This window comes from Macaca nemestrina, chromosome 6, assembly GCF_043159975.1.
Source record: "Macaca nemestrina isolate mMacNem1 chromosome 6, mMacNem.hap1, whole genome shotgun sequence".
Taxonomy (NCBI): Eukaryota; Metazoa; Chordata; class Mammalia; order Primates; family Cercopithecidae; genus Macaca; species Macaca nemestrina.
The window spans coordinates 173,264,953-173,287,636 of NC_092130.1; the positions used below are offsets into that span (position 1 = coordinate 173,264,953).

Consider the following 22,684-nt stretch of genomic DNA (forward strand, 5'->3'; position numbering starts at 1 on the left):
TCACAGCCCAGGAGACAGGAGGCTGCACTTCTGTTTGGTGCCCTATTACCACTCATTCAACACAATCTTTTATTAGCACTTCCATTTTTAGTTATTGAAACAGAGCAATCAGACTTTTAAAATATTGATGAGAGAGTGATGTCATGTTTTCACCACCATCTCAGATAGTCAAAGAACATTTTAATGAAAATACAAGTATTTAAGAATTGTATCAAAGCTTATTTTCTTTTCTGGAGTTTAGGACTAGAGAGTGAGGCACTATTGAGGGTTGAATTGTATCCTCCAAAAGTTATGTTGCAGTCTTAACCACTGGGACCTCTTAATGTCACCTTATTTGAAAATAGGGTCTTTGCAAATGTCACCAAGTTAAAATGAGGTCACACTGCATTAACCCTTTCTGTGTAGAAAAAAAAGTGCAGCTCACTGCCAGCACTTTATAATTTTACACAAACACTGTCTTTGAGGTTGAAGCAAATCTGACTGATTTTCAATGTGAAAATAATCCAGTCAGAAGTCCAATACGACTGGTGCACTTATACTCAAAACATTTCTAAAGATAACTAACATCAAATGAATCTTCAGTCAACAATGGTTTAAGAACGGTGTTAACATCACAAGTAGGAATGCTATGTTTTCTAGCATTTGACATTTTCAGCGATCAAAAATTACTACACGTTGTAAATGGAAACAGCACTACTAAAAACAGAATGCTATAAATAGAATGATGTCTTTTGTTTCCAAAGCCAATATTCTAGAGTGATGCAAAAATAATAATAAAAGCGAGATATTTTGTGGTAAAGTTATCTCATGGGGAGTAAACACTGCAGTCACAAGTGTGCAGGCAAGCATTCTCTAGACACATGGGAAAACGGTTACAGTGAGCACTAACCCAATGACTGGTGTCCTTCTATAGCAAGAAAATTTGGACACAGAAACACAGAGAGAATAATGCCCTGTGAAGACATAAAGAGGGACAGACACAGGGGGGAGAATGCCATATGGTGACAGAGATAGACCTCGCAGTGATGCAAGCCAAGGAAAGCCAAGGACCATCGGCAACCATGAGAAGCCCGGCAGATGTAAGAAAGGAGCCTCCCCTAGACCCCTCAGGGACAGCACGTCCTTGCCAACATCTTGATCTGGGACTTCAAGCATCTATACCTGTGAGAGAATAAATTTTTGATGTTTTAAGCTGCCCCAGTTTGTGGTCATTTGTTTCAGCAATCCTGGGAACCTAATACAGGCACTAAGATGTTATTCATTTAAAAAAGGAATCATGCATTGGGAGTTATACCTGATGTAAATGACGAGTTGATGGGTGCAGCACACCAACATGGCACAAGTATACATATGTAACAAACCTGCACGTTATGCACATGTACCCTACAACTTAAAGTATAATAATAATAAATAAATTAAAAAAAAAAAAGGAATCATGAGTCCTTCCTGAGCTAAGTACATGAAAAACACCATGATGAATCAATCATGACTCTTTCCTTGAGGAGTTTACCATTTGGTTGGGGAAATAACGCACAAATCATTATAATGCAGATAGAAAGTCACATTGCTTTTAAAAAATACTTATCAATGCAGTTCCATTCTGTTACCTCTGAGCCTTCATTATGGAGAGTGAAAAAATAGACTGGATTCAAGGCTTCACATTGCCATCCCCCTGAATCTGAGATTTAGGATTTGGGGCATATATATGTGGGGCAATAAGTGTGGGTGAGAGGAAAAGATTGTAAGTTAAAACAGCAGGTCAGATATCATCTCTAACTATTCCTGCTTCTAGACTTTTCGGGGAGAGCCAAATTGTCTCATAGTAGATGCTTGCTTCTTCATGGAAGCACACAGCCTCAAGAAAACCAAAGCATGGTAGTTATGCTGATATCAGCCTGCCCGCTCCTCATGATGTCTGCCTTCTCTCATCCTGTTAGTGACCACTCCCCAACAGCACATGGGCCTGAGGTGGGACTGGCAATCACTGTGTTTTTTCCCAACAAGAGGAGGAGAATGGCTACAATGGAAGACACGGCATTGAGAAATGATCCAAAAACATGTGTCTGGGTCTTGCCTGAGATTACTATATGGAATTTGAAGGCAGAGAAGTTGTCTCTTCCCTGAAAGGATAAGAGATCTAGGGTACCAGCTGTTGTTTGCTCTCAATATGGAGAAGGTCTATCTGAAAAAAGAAGCCATGCACAACCAACCAAAACCATGATAAAGGAAGAGGCAGATTCTTGTGTACCCAGACCCAGCAACACCAAAGTCTGATCCACCCCTGCACTTCTTGGCCATGTAAGACAACATACTCCATCTTTTCAGCATGGCTCCTCCATCAGAATGAGCCCCAACCTTCACAAATGTGTGGCTCTGTTAATGAACACAGCCTCACTGGCCATTGCGTATCACACCACCTTGTTTATACCCTTGCACAGAATCTCATTCTTTCATAAGTATAACATTCCAAATTTGGGGAAAAAAACCCAATGCACACATTAATTTATTTTAACCACTAATTGCAGTATATCTATCATCTATCTACCTGTAAGTAGATTCATTTAAATATAGACATATCCTAGTAATGCAAGGTTAGCTTAACACTGAAATGCCAATCAGCATAGTTTTCTATATAGATGAAATAATTCATCAATAGAAAGAAAGAAAATCATTATAGTCTCAACAGTTTAAGAATAGGCATTTGACAAAGTCTAACATCTATTAATATTTTTGAAAACATCAATAAAATAAGAATATAAGTGAACTTCCTCAACCTGATACAATGCTTCTACAACAAACCTATATGTAAAATTAGAATTAATGGTGAAACACTGCTTTCCTCTTAAGAGCAGAATCAAAAACAAGGATATTTGCTCTCAGTACATTTATTAAATATCCTATTGGAAATCCTAGACAATAAGTCAAGAAGTCATGATAAAGGAAGACAATAAGTCATGCCATAAAAATTAGAAATGCCATAAAAATTAGAAAATTTGGGAGGAAGTCTCTAAGATGGGCCTTCCCCAAGATCCCTGATCCTGGCACTCATGCCTTCATCTAATCCCTCTCCTTGAGATGTGGGCTGGGCTTACCCAACTGATTCTAGCAAACAGAATGTGACAGAAATGAAAGAATGTCACTCTTGATATGAGTTCTAAAAAGATGGCAGCATTTGCTGGGCAGTCTCTGGCTCTCTCTCTCTGTCAGATCACCAGCTGCTATAGCATGAAGTCACCCAGGAGGTCTGCTGGGTGACTTCATGCTATAGTCATGCTATAGTCAAAAGCTCCACATTGCAAGAAATCAGGGTCTGACAGCCACCATATGAATGAGTTTTGAAGTAGACCTTCTGGGGCCTGGAAAGAGCCAAGTGAGTATGTTTGGAAGCAGACACCACCCTATCCGAGTTTAACCTTCATATGAGACCACAGCCCCAGCTGGCAGCCGACATGCAACCTCATGAGAGACTTTAAGCCAGAGTGACCCAGCTAAGCCACATCCACATCCCTAACCCACAGAAACTCTGCGATAATAAATATGTCATTTTACACCAAATTATGACATTTTATTTGAGGTAATTTTAATGCAGCAATGAATAAATCAAATAGGTAAGTGTACAACTGTCTTTATTTGCAGAAGATATGACTTCTATTGAAAGAAACAAAGTAATCTGTGAAAGAGATGCTAGAATTAATACATGAGTTATGCAAGGTCACAGGATGCAATATCAATTCTATTTCTATATACTGGCAACAAAAAAAGAAATTAAAAAATAAACATTTAAAGTAGAATTAAAAACATAAAATACTTAAGGATAAATTGACTAACCTATGTGCAGAATATGTAACTAGAAACTACAAAACATTGCAAGAAAAGTTAAAGAAAATCTAAATAAATTGGGAAATACATCATGTTAAAAGAGGAAAAGAATAAATAGTGTTATGATGTCAGTTCTCTCCAAATTACCTATAAATTCAATAAACTTTCTGTCAAACTATGATCAGGCTTTAAAAAAAAAACTTGACAAGCTGATTCTAAAATTTATATGAGAATTAAATGACCTAAAATTGGCCAAAGGTTTAAGAACTGGATGGAATTTTTATGGCAATATTTCAATGTTATAATTTCTTTTTCACCCAAGTGCTGTATAAAAGTTTTGTTTTGTTTTATTTTGTTTAGATTGATTTTTGTTGTTGTTCTGTTTGCATTGTTTTGACCAAACATTATTTCATAGTGGAAACTGTAGGCAGAGAATATGGCTAGAATTATTTATGCTTTGAAAATCTACTGTAATTTTATAGTTTTAATTTTTCCATGAAAATAACTTTAAAAATGTATATACTGGATTTTTGTTATTTAATATAGTGCTATAATTCAAGCCATGACTAGTGCATTTCTGTAACAAATTTTCAAAGGGAGACAATACTTCAAAATCAGAAACGTTCCTAAAAAGGGAAGTTATTGATTTTTCAAATACTAACTGTGGGCAAGTCTAACTATGGGCATCTTGTAGTGGTTCTCCCTTACATGATCTCTTATGGGCTGAAAACGTGCTCCCCCAGACCCCCATGTTCCTAGGCAATCTCATTTTTTCCAGGGTATCTCTTTTTAAGGGCCTCTCTCCTAATGCTCTGCAGACAGTCTACTTATGCTTTTGGTCTTCTATGTGGCATTTTATCACTTCTATCAAAGCAAGGGGATATGTTTCCCATTTTTATTTAAATGATATACAAGCACTGTCTGAATAATAATACAATATTTTAAAAATCTTTTGGCCAGGTACGGTGGCTCACGCCTGTTATCCCAGCACTTGGGGAGGCCGAGGCAGATGGATCACGAGGTCAAGAGATCGAGACAATCCTGGCCAACATGGTGAAACCCCATCTATATTAAATATACAAAAATTAGACGGGCATGGTGGTGCATGCCTGTAGTCCCAGCTTCTTGGGGAAGCTGAGGCAGGAGAATTGCTTGAATTCAGGAAGCGGAGGTTGCAGTAAGCTGGGATTATGCCTCTGCACTCCAGCCCGGTGACAGAACAACAACAAAAAAATTAAGTATTATGTTTTTCTATTGTAAAGGAAAGTGTTCACAGTCAAGTTTTCTTTACATCTTAGGCCATAAGAAATGGAATTCTGTGTCCTCTACACAACCATCTACCCTCCAAATTTTTCTGGCATTTCTTCCTAGCTTCTTTAACCCTGAATTGGCCTATTTTGTGGCACCTTCCCCCTCCTCTCTGGAATATGAAATTTCCTAAGCCTCTGTGATGGTATTGCTCTGTTTCTAAGCTACTAACCGGGCAGTCATGCAATCATGTTACTAAATTCACTCTGAGTTTTCATGGCTTTCTTTCTTCCCACTTCACTTCCTTCTGTATGGGTAAAGCTCTCTGCACGGTTGTACCCACTGTCTCAGTTATGCCACATTCTCAGCAGTTGGAGGCCCCTGTCTGCCAAGCACTCCTGCCTCTGTTGTGCAGTGATCCTCCATGAGCAGGTATCTTGAGAGGTGGAGGAGGCTTCAGGGCTTTCTGATTCCCACTCATTTTCTTACAGATCAAATGCCCCAAGTTGCCTTTAATCTTTACTTATTTTGTTCTCATTTTTCCCCAACTGGAACTATCTAAAAGGGTTGCTATGGGGTCAAAAAATAATGACTACATAGAGCAATGAAATTTGGCCAAATAAAGGGGTTTTTAAAATTTTATATTCCAGTTCTTCCTGCAGTTTCCTTTTCCCATCAGGACTGAGGCCACAGTAGGTGTACACTCCTGCCTGATGCCCTCCCCTGCAACCTTCTGCTGGTGCCCACTGACTCCTGTGGACTATTGACTCTCACACTTCCCTGTGAGCTTCTGAATTTGCACCAGCAAGTGGCCAGGTAGCCACTTGAGACTGTTGGATTTTTATCAAACTGTAATATTCAAGGGTATCTCTATATTCACCTTCATCAAAGAGTACTATAAAACCATCCAGCCTCTGCCAGGTTCTGAGCAGAGAGAAATCTATGCCTTCCTCTCTCTTCTTCTCTGTTCTCCCCAGACAACTGCATTCTTATACAGTCAGCTTCGTGAATCCCTGCACCAGAGCATGGGGCATACGCTTAAGTATATCAAAAAAAGGAAATCAGAGGCTGAATGCATTTAACGATTGTTGTGTCGAACCATTCCTTTCAGGAACTTGTTGCCCAAATCTTATCTAAAGAGAGTGACATCATTTCAGCATCTGAGAGTGCAGCACAGATGTTTAAGGATCCAAGGAGCAGGAGTGAGGGATAAACAAACCAACATACTCCTATCTGCAAGACTTCAAAAGGCAGCTGCAGAAACCTTGAAATGCCCATCTGTTCAGACCTCTGTTCTTCTACCAACACCTTTCTCACCAGCAGGATCTGCCTCACAGTTTGCAGGGTTCAGTGCAAAGTGGAAGGTAAGGCCCTTGTTTAAAGAAGTATTTAAAAAAATCAACATACAGAGAGAAAAGCATTAAACCAAGCATGGAGCCACCTGTAATGCACATATCACATTCCCATGAAGCTGGTCCCATGAAGCTAGTCAGCATAAAAGAACACACAAGAACAGAGCAAAACTTTCTGCTGTCCCATTTATTGTTCACCTGCCAATCTGTTGCAGGCACTTATTGGCATTAAATAAATTGCTCCCCTTATTTTTTTCTGAATTTGTATCTATTGTACATTGTCAAATACATTCATCTCCATTTGGGTAAAGAGACAATTGATGCAAATCTTACAATACCACAGGTTTTCCAAGGTACTCACTATGGTCTGAAAATTTGTGTCCCCCTAATATTCACATTTTGCTATTCTAAGCCCCAAGTTGATAACATTAAGAAGGACTTTAGGAAGTGATTAAGTCATAAAAGCAGATCCCTCATGAATAGGATTAGTGCTGTCATAAGAGAAGCCTAAAGGAGCTCCTTCACCCCTTCCACCATGTGAGGATACAGTGAAAAAGTATTCTTTATGAACCAATAGGTGGCCTCACTGAACCGGCCCTTGCCTTGATTTTGATCTTCACAGACTCCAGAACTGTGAGAAATAAATTTATGATGTTGATAAGTTACCCAGTCTAAGTTATTTTGTTATAGCAGCCTGAATGGACTAAGACAGTATCTTCATTCATCAAAGATTCTCCCTTAATTGCCTGTTTACCTGCAGCAAGATTATCATCATTGTTTATCAGCCACAATGAGACCTCTTAAACTCTAAACATAGTGCTCTGGAAAGCAGCCCTGACTGTCTTTGAGGGTTTGGTTGCAACAAAACCTCTCCCCGCTTTCTACTTTCTTAGCACAGTCATTCCAAAACAGGGTAATTGCTGCATGTTTCCAGGTCCTCCCTGAGAACACAGTCAACTGTAGAGGATGTGGAGAGATGTCAGCATCACCTAGAACATTAGCCTCCAACACACTTGAGTTAAAGCAGGCACTTCCCCTGCTTTTGGTGAATCTTAGCAAGAAAGCAATTTTCTGTCCAACAGCAGTGTTTCTCAAAATCTTCCCCTTAAATTATCCCTTGAGGAAAAAGGAAAGAAATGGACCACTGACATATGGAAGTGTCGGTGCAGCTTCAGAAAAAGTAAAATTCATATTTAAATCTTCATGTTTCACCTGTAAATGTCATGTAGATGTTTATGTTACTACCTACCATATTGTTTATAATAATAATATTTTTAAGTAATGCACAAACTTTCATCACATAACCTGCAAGAAAAATTGCTGACATTTTACCTTCCTGTATTTTCTGACACGTGTGTCTATCTTTTAGAAATTACAAAACTAAAATGTGAACAAGTTTAAGAGTTAAAAATTCTAGGGAGGACCCTGATATTTGGGAGTCCCCACACTTTTTTGAACTTTACATAAAAAAGGATCTTACAATAAATATTGGAGCAGAAATGCCTTCTACTTCTGGCAGGGAGAGAGGAAAATGGACCATTTTAAAATATGGCAGAGTATTCTGTTTTTCTTAACAAGGCCTTCCCTCAGAAGAAACTAGCTAACCAGATATAACCTGCTGGAGTTTATCAGAGCCTAGCTGACCTCAGGGAAAAGAAATGCCCAACTTCAGCCCTCTTCTAGGTATTCTGTTCCACCTAAGAGGAAAAACGGTGGAACATAATAATCACATATGAATATCTCTGTTCAGAGGTATAGGTGCACTGAAAGATTGAAACCTAATTACAGGACTAGAGAATGCATCACCTCCCACCACAACTTACCACCACAACTTACCACCACATTACTAAAGGCAGATTTACAGCAGTTAATTATACCCAGAATATCATATCCAACTATCAAGAAAAAATTACGATACACATTAAAAGACAAAAAAATAGAGTTTAAAGAAATAGAATGAGCATCAAAACCAGACTCAGCTATGGCAGGGATGTTGAAATTATCAGACCAGGAATTTGAAACTGTAATAGTTAACATTTTATGAACTCTAAGGGATAAAATAGGTAGCATGCAAGAACAAATTCACAATCTAAGCAGAGAGATGGAAATAATAAGAAAGAACAAAAAAAAGGAATGCCACAGAACAAAAACAACGTAACAGAAATAAAGAACATTTTTATTGGCTTATTAATATAGTAGACATGACTAAGGAAAAAAAAACTCTGAGCCTAAGAATGTTTCAGTAGAAACTTCCAACACTGGAAAAAAGCAAAAACAAAAAAGTCTGAAAAAAATAAAGAACTTCTTTATGGAAGAGGAAGGCAAGACGGCCTACTAGACAAAGCCAGGAGGAACACCTGCCACTGAGAGACCAGGACATCAGGATAACTGGCACACTCTGAGAAGATCTTCAGAGGAAAGGCATTGCAAGTAGATGAAGGGTGGATGCAGATGCTAGACTGAAGTAAGGATGAAGCTGGGAACCCCACTTGGGGCTACCAAGCACCAGGACACATTCCTGAACACAAATGACTCCTGTGAAAGAGGTGAGTTGAACAGATGAAGAGTGGTTTGCTTTCACCAGAGACCTCTAGAATCCTAACAGCAGGAGACCCTGCAACACCCACAGAAACTTGAGTTGGCAGGCAGAACTGCTTAGAGAGGCGTAAAGGCAAAACTCCAGCCAGTGTGGGGCCCAGAGTGTTTTGGTACAGGAGCAACTGCAGTGTAGCATGGCCTGGGATGCCCATCCCACAAGGCTCACCTTCTCTCTTAGGAGACTTTAAGCAAACTACTTTTGTAAGTAAAGGAAATAATAAGATCCTTTTCAGACAAGCAAATGTTAAGGGAATTTGTTACCACTGGGCCTGCCTTACAGTAAGTCCTGAAGAGAGTGCTAAATATTGAAACAAACAAACAAACAAACAAACCAAAAGACTGTTGCCAGCTACTACAAAAACACACCTAAGTACATAAACCAGTAGCAGTATAAAGAAACCACACAAACAAGTCTGCATGGTAAGCAGCCAACAGCATGATGACAGGATCAAATCCACACAGATCATTACTAACTTTGAGTGTAAATGGGCTAAATGCCCCAATTAAAGGGCACAGAGTGCTAAGTTGGATACAGAAGCAAGACTCAACAGTATGCTGTCTTCAAGAGACCCATCTAACATGCAGTGACACCCATAGGCTGAAAATAAAGGGATGGAGAAAAATCTACCAAGCAAAAAAACATGGGAAAAAAGTGCAGCTGCTGTTCTAATTTCAAACAAAACAGGCTTTAAGCCAACAAAGATAAAAGAAGACAAACAAGGGCATTACATAGTAAAGAGCTCAATTCAACAAGACCTAATTACTCTAAATATACAAGCACCCAACACAGGAGCACCCAGATTCATAAAGCAAATTCTTAGAGATATATGAGGAGACTTACATAACCACACATAATAGTAGGAGACTTCAACACCCTACTGAGAGTATTAAACACATTATTGAAGCAGAAAACTAACCAAGATATTTAGGATCTGAACACAACACTTGATCAAATAGACCTAATAGACATCTTACAGAACTCTCTACTCCAAAACAACAGAAGACAGGTGGATCTTGGAGAATAACAGTGGATTATCATAACCTTAACCAAGTGGTGACTCCAATTGCAGCTGTTGTACCAGATGTGGTTTCATTGCTTGAGCAAATTAACACATCTCCTGGTACTCGGTATGCAGCCATTGATTTGGCAAATGCCTTTTTCTCCATTCCTGTTCATAAGGCCCACCAGAAACAATTTGCTTTCAGTTGGCAAGGCCAGAAATATACCTTTACTGTTCTGCCTTAGGGGTATATCAACTCCAGCTTTGTGTCATAGAGAGCTTGATCACCTTCCACTTCCACAAGATATTACACTGGTCCATTACATTGATGACATTATGCTGATTGGATCCAGTGAGCAAGAAATAGCAAACACAGTAGACTTACTGGTGAGACATTTGTGTGCCAGAAGGTGTAAAATAAATCTGACTAAAATTCAGGGACCTTCTACCTCAGTAAAATTTCTAGGGGTGAAGTGGTCTGAGGCCTGTTGAGACATTCCTTCTAAGGTGAAGGATAAGTTGCAGCATTTGGCCCCTCCTACAATCAAGAAAGAGGCACAATGCCTAGTGGGCCAATTTGGATTTTGGAGACAACACATTCCTCATTTGGATGTGTTACTCTGGCCCATTTATCAGATGACCCAAACGGTTTCCAGTGTTGAGTGGGATCCAAAACAGGAGAGTGCTCTCCAACAGGTCCAGGCTGCTGTACAAGCTACTCTGCCACTTGGGCCATATGAACCCTGTAGATCCAATGGTGCTTGAGGTGTCAGTGGCAGATAGGGATGCTGTTTGGAGCCTTTGGCAGGCCCCCATAGGTGAATCACAGCAGAGGCCTCTAAGATTTTGGAGCAAGGCCATGCCATCTTCTGCAGATAACTACTCCCCTTTTGAGAGATAGCTCTTGGTCTGTTACTGGACTTCGGTGGAAATTGAATGTTTGACTGTGGGTCACCAAGTCACCATGTGACCTGAACCGCCCATCATGAACTGGGTGCTTTCTTACCTATCTAGCCATAAAATGGGTCATGCACAGCAATATTCCATCATCAAATGAAAGTGGTATATATGTGATCGGGCTCGAGCAGGTCCTGAAGGCACAAGTAAGTTACATGAGGAAGTGGCTCAAGTGCCCATGATCTCCACTCCTGCTACCCTGCCTTCTCTCTCGCAGCCTGCATGGATGACCTCATGGGGCATTCTCTATGACCATTTGGCAGAGGAAGTAAAGACTAGGGCCTGATTCACAGATGGTTCTGCATGAAATGCAGGCACCACCTGAAAGTAGACAGCTGTAGCACTGCAGCCCCTTTTTAGGACACCCTTGAAGGACAGCAGTGAATGGAAACCTTCCCAGTGGACAGAACTTTGAGCAGTGCACCTGGTTGTGCACTTTGCATGGAAGGAGAAATGGCCAGATACGTGATTATATACTGTTGGGCTGTAGCCAATGGTTTGGCTGGATAACCAGGGACTTGGAAGAAGCATGATTGGAAAGTTGGTGACAAAGAAATTTGGGGAAGAAGTATGTGGATCAACCTCTCTGAGTGGTCAAAAACTATGAAGATATTTGTATCCCATGTGAGTGCTCACCAATGGGTGACCTCATTAGAGGAGGATTTTAATAATCAAGTGGATAGGATGACCGGTTCTGTGGACACAACTCAGCCTCTTTCCCCAGCCACCTTTGTCATCGCCCAATGGGCCCATGAACAAAGTGGTCATGGTGGCAGAGATGGAGGATACGCATGGGCTCAGCAACATGGACTTCCACTCACCAAGACTGACCTGGCTACAGCCACAGCTGAGTCCCAAATTTGCCAGCAGCAGAGACTAACACTGAGCCCTCGATATGACACCATTCTTCAGGGTGATCAGCCAGCTACCTGGTAGCACATTGATTATATTGGAACTCTTCCAACATGGACAGGGTAGAGGTTTGTCCTCAATGGAATAGACACTTACTCTGGATATGGGTTTGCCTATCCTGCACACAAAGATCCTTCTTCTGCCAAGATTACCATCCATGGACTCACGGAATGCCTTATCCACCATCATGGCATTCAACACAGCATTGCCTCTGACCAAGACACTCACTTTACAGCTAAAGAAGTATGGAAGTGGGCTCATGGTCATGGAATTCACTGGTATTACCATGTTCCCCATGATCCTGAAGCAACTAGATTGATAGAATGGTGGAATGGCCTTTTGAAGTCACAATTACTATAGCAACTAGGTGACAATACTTTGCAGGACTGGGGAAAAGTTCTCCAGAAAGTCGTGTATCCTTTGAATCAGCATCCAATATATGGTATTGTTTCTCCCATACCCAGGAGTCACAGCTCCAGGAATCAAGGGGTGGAAGTGGAAGCGGCACCACTCCCCATCAGCCCTAGTGATCCACTATCAAATTTTATGCTTCCTGTTCCCGCAACATTACATTCCACTGGCCTAGAGGTTTTAGTTCCAAAGGGAGGAATGCCGCTGTCAGGAGACACAACAACAATTCCATCAAACTGGAAGTTGAGATTGCCACCTGGAAGCTTTGGGCTCCTTCTACCTTTAAGTCAACCAGCTAAGAAGGGAGTTACAGTGTTGCTGGATTGATTGTCCTGCCCCCATAAGTCAGTCATCTCTCACTGGGTCACTTCCACAAAATGTGAGAACTATAGGAGCTACAAAATGAGATTTGAGTTGGGACATAGAGCCAAACCATATCAGCAATTAAGAAAAGAGTGTATTGAAATATTTAAAGTGTTTAAGAAAACAAAAAACCACCAACTAAGAATTCTGTACTTAGTGAAATTATCCTCCTGAAGTGAAAGAGAAAGACTTTCTGAGACAAAAACAATTTAAAGATTTTCTTTGTCAGCAAACCTACCTTACAAGAAATGTTAAAAGAGAGAAGAAAAATAAATATCAGAAACTCTGATACTTATTTTTTAAAAGGAAGAGCATTAGAGAAGCACAAAGTGAAAATAATATACAAAATGTTGTCTTATTGTTATTTGATATAGTCTATAAAATAATCTGTTCTAAATAATAATAGCAAAAACATATTTAATTAAGCATGCATATACATGCTTATGTATGTTTATGAGTAAGTAGGAAATAAATGACAGCAATCTTAAAAGAGATGGTTGTACAGCTTGACTCTTGTGTCCCCACCAAAAATCTCACCTTGAATTGTAGTTTCCATAATCCCTAACTATCATGGAAGGGACCCAGTGGAAGGTAATTGAATCATGGGGGCAGTTACCTTCGTGCTGTTCTTGTGACAGTGGGTGAGTTCTCGTGAGAGCTGACGGTTTTATAACGGTCTTTATCCCTTTTGCTTGGCACTTCTCCTTCCTGCTGCCATGTGAAGAAGGACGTGTTTGCTTCCCCTTCTGCCATGATTGTAAGTTTCCTGAGACCTTCCTCCCCAGCCTTGTAGAACTGTAAGCCAAAGACCTTCCTCCCCAGCCTTGCAGAACTGTAAGCCAATTAAGCCTTTTTCCTTCATAAATTACCCAATCTCGGGCAGTTCTTTATAGCAACATGAGAATGGACTAACATAGATGGGAAGGAGGAATTAAAATTATTTTATTATTATAAGGTACTCACATTACCCTTAAGGTGTCATAGTGCTGTTTGAAAGAGAACTTTGATTAGTTGTAAGTGTATATTGTAAACTCAAAGGCAACCTCTACAAAAAGGAAAATTTATGAGGGGTATAACTTGTATGATAAGAAAAGAGACAACATTGAATTAAATAAAATTTGCAGTTAAAACCACAAAAGACAGAATAAAAGACAAAAGTAAGAACAAAGAATAAGGGCAATAAATAAAAAAGAGTAAGGAATATTATAGATATTATTCAACAATATAAGTAATCGCTTGACTAGATAAAAAAAAAAAACTACAAAAAAAAAAACTATAGGTAATATCATATTAATGGGGAGAAACTTGAAGTTTTTCCAGTAAGATTAGGAACAAGGTGAGAATATTCTCTTTCAGCACTGTTTTTCAACATTATACTGGAAGTCCCAGCTAAGAAAGTAATACAAGGAAAAAAAAAATAAAAAACATATTTTATATGGGTGTGGTGGCACATGCCTGTAATCCCAGCTACTTGGGAGGCTGAGGCAGCAGAATTGCTTGAATCCAGGAGGTGGAGGTTGCAGTTAGTTGAGATCGTGCCACTGCACTCCAGCCTGGTGACAGAGCGAGAGTCCATCTCAAGAAAAAAAAAAAAAAAAAAGGCCATAAAAAATAAAATATGTATCGAGAAGGAACAAATAAGATTGTCTTATCACAGATACATAATCATCTGTGTATAATTTTTTTAAAAAACTAGTTTGCAGAATATAATGTCAAATACAAAGTCAATCACTTTGCTATATACCAGCAATGAATGAATAGAATTTGAAATTAAAAACACAATATCACTTATATTAGCAACCCCACAAATGAAATAAGTATAAATCTAAAATATTTGCAAGATCTATATGAAGAAAATTACAAAATTCAGGCAAAATAAATCAAAGAAGAAGTAAATAAATGGAGAGATATTCCATGTTCATGAGTAGGAAAACTTGTTATCAAAATGTCAGTTCTTCATACCATCATCTATAGATTAACTGCAATTTCAATCAAAATTCCAAGAAGTTAATTTTTGTATATTGACACACTAGTTCTAAAATTTATATAGAGACGCAAAAAAAACCAGAATAGCCAACACGATTTTGGAGGAGAAAAACAAAGTTAGAGGATTTAAGCACCTGATTTCAGACTTATTTTAAAGCTACAGTAATCAAGACAGTTAAATATTAGCCTAAGAATAGACAGATAAATCAATGGAGCAGAATGGAGAGTTCAGAAGTAGAGCCACATAAATATAGACAACTGATTTTTAACAAAGGAGTAAAGACAATACCAGATAGATAAAAGACAATATTTTCAACAAATGATGCTGAAACAATAGGACATCTTCAGACAAAAACAAAAACAAAATTCCTGAATCTAAAGAGGCATTACACTCTTCCCAAAAATTAACTCAAAATGAATAACAGACCTAAACATAAAATTCAAAACCCCAAATTATAAAACTCCTAAAATACAATACAAGAGAATATCTAGACTATCCTGGGTTTGGTAATGATTTTTCAGGTACATCACCAAAGGCACAATCAATAAAAGAAAAAGTTGAAAAGCTTTACTTTATTACAACTAAAAGTTCTGCTCTGAGCAAGACAGTCAAGAGAATGAAAATAGAAGTCATAGACTGGGATCAAATATTTGCAAAAGATATAGCTGATAAAGTACTGTTTTCAAAAATAAAAAAATTAAAACTCAACAATAGGTAAACAAACAACTCAATTTAAAAATGGGCCAGTCCAGGCGCCATGGCTCACACCTGTAATCCCAGCACTTTGGGAGGCCGAGGTGGGCAGACCATGATATCAGGAGATCGAGACCATCCTGGCCAACATGGTGAAACCCCATCTTTTCTAAAAACACAAAAATCAGCTGGGCGTGGTGGCACATGCCTGTAATTCCAGCTACTCAGGAGGCTGAGGCAGCAGAATCGCTTGAATCCAGGAGGCGGAGGTTGCAGTGAGTCAAGATCGCACCACTGGACTCCAGCCTGGTGACAGAGTGAGAGTCCATCTCAAGAAAAAAAAAAAAAATGGGCCAAAGGCCTTAACATACATCTCATCAAAGAAGATATACAGATTGTAAATAAGCATATGAAAAGATGCTCTATGTCACATACCATCATGGAGGTGCAAATTGAAATAACAAGATCCCAGCACATGCTTATTAGAATGACCAAAAGTCAAAACAGTGACAACACCAAATGCTGGTGGAGAGGTGTAGCAGCAAGCACTCTCATTCATTGCTGGTGGGGAACATGGTACAGCCACTTTGGAAGACAGTCTGGTGGTTTCTTATAAAATTAAACATACTCTTACCATATGATTCAGCAATCATATTTCTTAGTGTTTTTACAAAGGAGTTGAAACCTTATGTTCACACAAAAATCTGCATTTGGATGTTTATAGCAGCTTTATTCACAATTGCCAAAATCTGGAAGCAACCAAGATGTCCTTCGGAAAGTGAATGGATAAATAAACTGTGGCAGATCCCGACAATAGACTATTATTCAGGGCTAAAAATTAGCTATTGAGCCGTGAGAAGACAGAGAAAACTTAAATATTACTACATGAAAGAAGCACGTCTGACATTCTGGAAGAGCCAATACTATGGAGACTGTGAAAAGCTCTCAGTGGTTGCTGGGTTAGTGGGGAGGGGGGAATAAATAGGCAGAGCACAGGTGATTTTCTTGGGCAGTGAAGCTATTCTGTATGATACTATAAAGAATGGATACATACGACTATACATTTGTTTAAATTCATAGAGTGTACAAGGCCAAGAGTGAACCCTAATGTAAACTGTGGAAGTGAACTGATAATGATGTGCCAATATAGGTTTGTCAAATATAACAAACAACCACTCTTTGGAAGATGTTGATAAAGGGGGAGGTTCTGCATGTATGGGGATAGGTTGCATACGAAAAATCTAAGCATCTTTTATTAAAACTGCTCTAAACAATTTAAGTCTATTAAAACAAAATTTTGAAAACTTACAGGATTAAGTTTCTTTGTTTCTCTTACTAGAAAAAGACATTTTAAGTGACAGGTCAAAGATCCATTTATCAGTCAATTACAGTTTAGTATGAATAAACATAGAGCTTTTCTTAAGTGAGAATGCAAGTTCTCTTTAACCCTTCTGGTTCAAACTGACTCTCACATCTCCACTTCTGGTGAGAGCTTGCCCAGCATTTGAGTGATCTTAATACTCACTTCAAAGAATGTCAACTAGAAAGAATCATTAAAGTCACTTTAATGAGGACGCCATTTCCATTCCCTTCCGTGTGGGCTGCTGATGTGCACTTTTGCTACGAAGGATAGCAACCTCACATCTCCATTAATGTGAGCAGACCCAGTTCCTTCATTCTGAAGCCTGGTTAGATTTTATCTTTGTACCTCTATGTCTTCAGCCAACTTCATATCGGATTCTGATTCTTCCATCTAAAACTGATTTCAGGACAAGTTTCATTTAGAAATGAAAGACTTTATTTTAGAGATATAAAAATTTAGAGTATTGGTTTAAATTCAGAGATGAAAATAAAATATGTGCAACAATATTGCCAGAATCACAGAAAAATACAGTCTTTCTGACTAGAAAAAAATATTACTGGTAATAATAATAGTTAAGACCAACACAAATGAATTGTTGGGTTTACTCAGCGCGTCTCATACTGCAATTGCCCACTACACTCAGGAAATTTCAAAAGCAATGCAAAATCCTTCTTCTGGTCAGAACAAGAAATATGAGTCCCAGCCTCCTGCCTTGTTAGGGAACAGAGGGGACTGCTCTGAGGTCATGAGAAGGGTATTTGGTTTCCCACCCCACTGTGCCATAGCTGTTTTAGGACCTCTGCTCCTTCCACACTTTGTCTACATAATTAAAAGCCAAGTGGTGCTGATACCTCAGATTATGATGGGTACAAGGCTCAAAATCAAACTAAGATACTTTATGCTTAAATTTATTTTAAACATCCACATCAGGGTGCTGTGCAAACTATAGCTTATTTCTTGTCTCTTCACTCTTGCTTTTTCATTACTATTCAGTTTTCCATTCCTGATCCATCTTACCTTTTTAGAATGCCTAAATTCTCTAACGAATTCATCCTGGGTAATGTAAGGTATGTGAAATATGTACATAAATATATGTATATATATGCACACACATATATATACACATATATATTATTCATGTTAGTAATTGTATTTTCACACTAAACTCTTTTTTTTTTTTTTTTTTGAGACGGAGTCTCGCTCTGTCGCCCAGGCTGGAGTGCAGTGGCCGGGTCTCAGCTCACTGCAAGCTCCGCCTCCCGGGTTCACGCCATTCTCCTGCCTCAGCCTCCGGAGTAGCTGGGACTACAGGCGCCCGCCACCTCGCCAGGCTAGTTTTTTGTATTTTTAGTAGAGACGGGGTTTCACCATGTTAGCCAGGATGGTCTCGATCTCCTGACCTTGTGATCCGCCCGTCTCGGCCTCCCAAAGTGCTGGGATTACAGGCTTGAGCCACCGCGCCCGGCCCCACACTAAACTCTTATAAGAGAAAAGATCTGAACTCATCAGGTGATTACCAACATTGTTGCCATATAATTCTATGGGATCAGGGAAAATCCCTAGAGAAAAGAAATGGGAGTAAAAGGAGGATTTGATTCGTACTTAAGAGCTGTAGCCACAGAAAATCTGTCATTTATTCAACCTGTATTGAACTTGTACTTCTGAAGTGTGCATTTAATGTAAAGTTTTCAACTTTAAAAATGGCACATAAGGCAAGAAGAAATAGCCAAATTTAGATATGGATGAATGCTAATCTGTTCATATGTGAAGGTAAATGCTTATGAAAAAATAAAAAGTATTTGAAGAACCATGTGTGACAGCGCAAGGGGTTTGCTCTGCTTCTTTCAATCTCTGCTTTCCCACAATTTCAGTGTTTGTAGCAGCAAGTGTTAGGTGACCTCAGGTCCTCACTTGTCCTTCAGTCAACAAAGGATAATAGCAGTTGCTTGAAAGTCACTCACAGGACATTCTAAAGATTAATGAGAAAATGTTCTCCTGCTCAGTGTTCCTCTGAAAATGATGGTATCAAACTGGAAGGCGTATTGTCTCATATCCTGAGAAGAAAAATACGCAGAAATAAAGTGTTTGCTCCTTGAATGAATAGAAAGTTCTGCCATATATTTGGGCAGAAAGCCCTAATTTTTAAAGTACTGTGACTGAATAAGTTTCATGTTTGAGAAGAAGCATTTCTCCAGATTTTCATACTTAAATTTCTCATTGTCCTCTTCTGATAACTTGGAAATAAGCATTATTTAAATTTATAACTGATGCCAGAAAACTAGAAATCATGCTGAACATTAAATAAACATATGTTTATATCTGTGGATTGGTATATCTCATATAGTTCTGTTTAAGGTTGAAAACTCAATGTTTGAGGTCATTCAAATCCTCTGCATTATAATGTGATGGTCATTACATTATGATTTTGATGATAAATAATTTTTATTACATAATATAACATACAAAATTCATTTTGTACAAAAAAAATTCTTGTTTTTTCATGTCTTGGTTATTCTAGTTATTTAATTGGCCATCGTTTTCTCATGTTTTGAAGTCAATTATAATACATTATATCTGTGAAAGAATTTCAGGTAATTTTTGTATTTCATGGGGTTTTACTAATACAAGAAAAATTTACATGAATTGGGGCCATTATATTTTGCCAACAGAATCACAAATTAACACATCAAGGCCGACTAAATTAACTCTTCAAAATTAAATGTGCTTTTGCTGTTGTTCATTTGCTTAATTCTACTCCACTTAATTAGTCCTGCTGTCTTCACTCATATCAACACTCCCTTCCCCATCTACTCTAAATTCTTATCAGCAAAGTGGTTTGGCGTTTACCAAGTGCACAGTCAACAATATTTATTTATCTGTTCAGATGTAAGAATAAATGCTTATGAAAAAATTAAAAGCTGAAAAGAATATTCTTTGAAAATATACCTTTTTCCCAGATATAGTGCATAGATTTTAAAAAGGCACAGGCTCTGATAAAGAGTTTAGGAGATTCTTGAAACACAGTAAGAATAGGACTTTAAAAAATGAAAGAATTAAATGTTTGAACTGCACCTATCTGTGAAAATGATTCATAAAGTGAGATATAAGATATTTGAGAACTGTGTCAAGAATAAAACCACAGAATAAACATGTTAGGTACTCTTTTACGTCCATTTCAATGGCTGTTTAAGAAATGGCTGCTATAACCAGAGTGAAGTTTAGAATCAGTTTCCTTATAGATGCTGCACAATTTATGTGGCCACTTATCATTACGAGAGCATAAACAAATAATTATTTGAAGAAACATGTATTTCTGAATGATTGTCAGAGGAGCTCAGGAGGAGGAAAAGCAATATCATGGGGGATGAATTTGAGGGTTTCTCAAGGTTTGCTGCATGTTAGATCCACCTGGAGAATTTTTAAGGTAACACTGATTGAGTCTGTCCCAGAGACACTGATGTGGTCATTGCAGGGAAAGCTGGGATGTAGCATCATTAAAAATCTCCCTAGGTGATTTCAACATGAAGAAAGTTTTGAGGTTTATATTTAGTTCAGTTCACATAAATTGAAGAGTCACATTCCCTGGTCTATATATTTTCTTGTTCTAACACCAAGGCTCAAACGGAGCTGCCATTTATGACTGGGTTTTGGCAGAGGTCTTCTGTGTCCCTCATCCACTGTTCTCATCTGGCTGAGAATCGTTTCCCAGACTTGAGCTTCTTACACTTTTGTGGGCTTAGGAGCCACCTGGGGATGTTGTTAAAGTGCAAATTCTGTTTCAGGCGATCTGGGGTGATGCCCACACCTCAGCATGTCTAACAAGCTCCCATGAGATGCTGCTGGGTGGATGGTCCAGGAACCACATTTTGAGTGGTCAGTAACTAGACTTTATTTGCTTAATGATTCTTCCTTCCAAACACCATTAAAATTTCTTTTGAATGCATTTGTATTGTGGGAAGAGAAGAGAGATTCAATAAGCTATCAATATATAAACCTCCTCACTAATTATTATAATGTGGATGTTGTCCACATTGTTTCTTACTGTCTATGTGCAATGCAAATATATCAACGTTCTCATTAAGTTCTGTCATTTGTAAATCAAATTAACAGGGCAGACTTCTTGCCTGAGAATTGTAATGGTACCCATTTTTTTAGGACTATGTGATGACATTCTGTACTATGATAACTGGTAGAAATTTCAGTCCCAGACTCATATGTGCAAAAAACATACTTTTATTTTTCTGTAGCACCACTTAGTGTGGACTCTGAGTTACCAGTTAGCCAGTAGAAAGTTTAGCGCTAGCTCTTGGCTGGAAGTTGGGGGGTTGTGGGGACAGGATGCAGCTTTGAGTGCTAGGGCTTATCCCACAGCTTTGGACCATTCTCATGTCAAGACACCAAGAGTTGGGGAGTGGAAACTAAGGGTTCCTTTATCAGTCCATAAAACAGTATGCCATAACGCAGGAGCTACAGGCATGGGGCAAAGGCAGAGGGCTAACTACATGTGCAATATGCTTTGATTGGCTGATTGATTTACTATGCACTATGGGAAACATCCACTCTGGTAATTCACTCAGCCAATTTTTATTTGTAGATATATAAGATAATACTCCATAAAATAAACAATATGGTAGCCATATTTCATCTGTGAGCTTTTTGGCCAGTTTCTAGGTAGGAGAATATGTATATGCAAAGGGTTTTGATGAGAGATTATAAATGCGTAAGTATTCTTACACAATGTAAGTGCTAGTTCCAACAACCTCCTGCCAATGCTTCTACCTTTTTTTTTTTTTTTTTTTTTTTGAGATGGAGTCTACCTCTGTCACCCAGGCTGGAGTGCAGTGGTGCGATCTCAGCTCACTGCAACCTCTGCTTCCAGGGTTCAAGCCATTCTCCTGCCTCAGTCTCCCAAGTAGCTAAGACTACAGGCGTCCACCACCATGCCTGGCCAATTTTTGTATTTTTAGTAGAGACAAGGTTTTACCACACTGGCCAGGCTGATCTCGAACTCCTGACCTCAAGTGATTTACCTGCCTAGGTCTCTCAAAGTGCTGAGATTACAGGCATGAGCCACCATACCTGGCCACTTCTACCATTTTTAATAAATTTCTCTAACTGGATAAATTTTAAACTATTACTATTTAAATTTCAAACTATTACCATTTAAATTTCCTGTTGGAAGTATTTCCCATTCATATGGCTTGCTTCTTTTTTTAACTATGATTTTGTCTTTTAATTTGGAAGGGGTATTTCTGTTATGTGGCAAGTATTTGTCTTGATTTATCTATTGTTTTAAATCTTTAATGACAAAAGATTTTTGAATGTTTAAAAATGAATTAAATCATCTATTTCTACTCATGTTTCAGTGCTAGTGCCTGCTTAGAAAATCTTCCATTACCATCTTACAATATAGGAAGCTAAATTTTCTTCTAGAACTTTTATCTTTGACATGTAACATTTAAATCTTTAATCATTCTCTAATACTTGTTTCCTCACCTTGCACCAGCATCAGTTATCCTCATTCTTTCAAGTCTTTGTCAGTCTCAATATTTTCACTTGCATTTCTGAGGCACAGCGTCCCTCCTTAAAGGAGAACCACATTTTATCAGAGAAGGCTCTGAAAACCACCCACTGAAATATGGGGCAGATTAACAAGGTGTTAAACAGAGATGAAAACACTTGGATCGGGTAAAAGGAGGATCAGAGGAATCGCAAAATCTGAGGAGCTTGAGATTGGTCTTTAACCCATTTATGCCTAGTGTCTCATTATTGGGATGCTAACCTTGTGGGAGTTGTTTTTATCTTACTGCTCAAGGTCATGGGCCAAGGTCTAATTTTTCACACATATAAAAATTGCAAACTCCGGCATAATTAGGGAGGAGAGGACCTCTGGAAGAAATGAGCAAAAGAAAGGAACTTACAGCAGCTTCTCTCCCAAGAAAACTATATTCACAGAGTCACCGGCCATGAAAGGCATGGT

General features: G+C 38.7%; 1 protein-coding gene across 9 annotated transcripts in view; it reads right to left on the reverse strand.

Annotated features, from left to right (window-relative positions):
• Positions 1-22,684, reverse strand: part of LOC105489480 (uncharacterized) — a 169,868-nt gene that overhangs the window by 95,518 nt on the left and 51,666 nt on the right. Inside the window, exons 3-4 of one of the 9 annotated variants that reach the window (XR_011625145.1) lie at positions 22,201-22,287; positions 16,846-17,100 (exon numbers count right to left, since the gene is read on the reverse strand). The exons of 7 other annotated variants lie outside the window; for them this stretch is intronic. The gene's annotated coding sequence lies outside the window, so the exon portion shown is untranslated. Of the gene's footprint in view, positions 1-16,845; positions 17,101-22,200; positions 22,288-22,684 lie in introns of those variants that run through there. One more of the 9 variants, XR_011625147.1, reaches the window with a different exon arrangement.